Source organism: Sphaeroforma arctica (assembly GCF_001186125.1).
Source record: "Sphaeroforma arctica JP610 unplaced genomic scaffold supercont1.3665, whole genome shotgun sequence".
NCBI lineage: Eukaryota > Ichthyosporea > Ichthyophonida > Sphaeroforma > Sphaeroforma arctica.
Genome location: NW_014036893.1, coordinates 1 through 2,009, shown reverse-complemented (window position 1 = coordinate 2,009; position 2,009 = coordinate 1).

Sequence of the window (2,009 nt, the reverse complement as noted above, 5' to 3'; positions counted from 1 at the left end):
CATGTGTGGGTTATTTATTTTGACAGTACCACGGTGCATGTGCGGGTTAGTTATATACCACAGATTGTGTGTGTGGGTTAGTAGGCCAGAGTTGCCTTTTGTGTTTCTCTGTTTAAGTACCACGGTGTATGTGTGGGTTGGTTATACCGGTGCCACAGAGTGTATGTGTGTGTGTGTGTTAGTAGGCCAGAGTTGTCTTTTCTCTGGTAGTTTGTAGACTGTTTTTTTTTGTCCTATCTTAAGTCCCCTGTTAATGGTTATCTTTGTCTGTCGGATGTCAGAATGTTGACATGAAATAAATAATATTATCACTATGCGCGAGATAGGAGGACCCTGGGACTCGCCTCCAGAAAACTCTAGAGCTTCCCCTATTTTTAGAGTTATTATAAAAATCTTACGGATTTTTTAGTTGAAAATATGGCTGAAATCTTTGGACACGCGGAGTCCACACTTCACGGGAGTCTGCAAATATGAGGGGGGGGGGGGGTTAAAACTCTAAAAGCTAACGCTTTGAGTACATATTTAGTAAAAGTACAGTGAGTCCTCGCAACTTGACCCTGACTGTCACAGAAAAGCAATGAGACAGTTATCGAGTGTGCATCTCTATCGGCCAATCAGATGGCCGATAGGTTCTCTGCCGATCCGACCTTATATTGGGTATGTACCTTTTTTTCTCCTGGTGTTACAGACTTGAAACACACCGTATTTGTACCTATTTTAGTGAGGATTCGTGCGGCCTTATCGACGTCTAATAACTCTTTACACTTGCGTTCAGTTGCGCTAGTCATGGTTGTAGGCTTGTAGCTTTGTGTATATTAAAATCTGTGCGCCTATATTTGTAACATTATGAAATACCGAGTTCTTTTGTGATAAAGAAGTAGAAACCAAACGTCTGTGTTGCTATGACTGCGTGCCTATAAAGTATATGATAGAAATAGGAGAGCGTGTGATTGATATCGAGCGTATAATATTGTTTTCATACCAATTGAAATAATCTTTTGTATAAAACACTAAATGTATACTAGCCTAATACTACATACATAGCTAAAAAATCATGGCTCCATGCGAATGAAAAGGCACCTCTATCGAAGTGGACAATTAAAAAGTGGACAGGTTGCGAGAACCGACTTACAAGTTAAAGCTTTCAGTGATAATATTTATATGATCAATTTGATCTGTGAGATCACATGCTCGTTCAAATTATTTCATATATACGAGGCAAGACATGTATATGTTACATCTATGAGTTAATGTGTATTGTAAGTATTCAAAATACATACATATTTTAACAAACAATGTCGAAGACGTACGCTATCATCGGTACAGGCGGGGTGGGTGGGTTCTACGGCGCACAACTGGCACGCATATGACGTACAGTGCGCTTTCTATTTCGAAGTGACTATGAGCATGTGCGTAAGCAAGGGTTGATAGTTAATTCAGCACTTGAAGGTTTTGCTATAGACAGCACTGATATCAACGCGTTCCGGTGAGTATGTCCCGGGTGATAAACTTGAGTTTATATTTAAATATTAGGACATGTCATTATATATATATATATATATATATATATATATATATATATATATATATATATATATATATATATATGAATATGTATATATGTATATATATATGCATTTCTTCGGTGAGCGTGACATGATCATGGCTATTAAGTATTACGTTGGAGGACATATGCAACAATATGCGTAAGTGTAGCGTAATCAATGGGCGCATGGCAGTCATGTATTTACAACATCTTCGGGACAAATAAATAGTGTCTTGGCGTGATAGACATGAGTATAGAACTCAAGGACGTATACAACAATATAGATGACTATGTATATATATATATATATATGTATATATATAAATATATGTGTGTGTATGTGTATGTGTATATATATATATATATGTGTGTGTGTGTATGTATGTATGTATATACTCTATATATATATGTGGGGAAGGGGGGGTGTATTTGATCGTGTGTATGCATTTGTTGGTGTATTTTT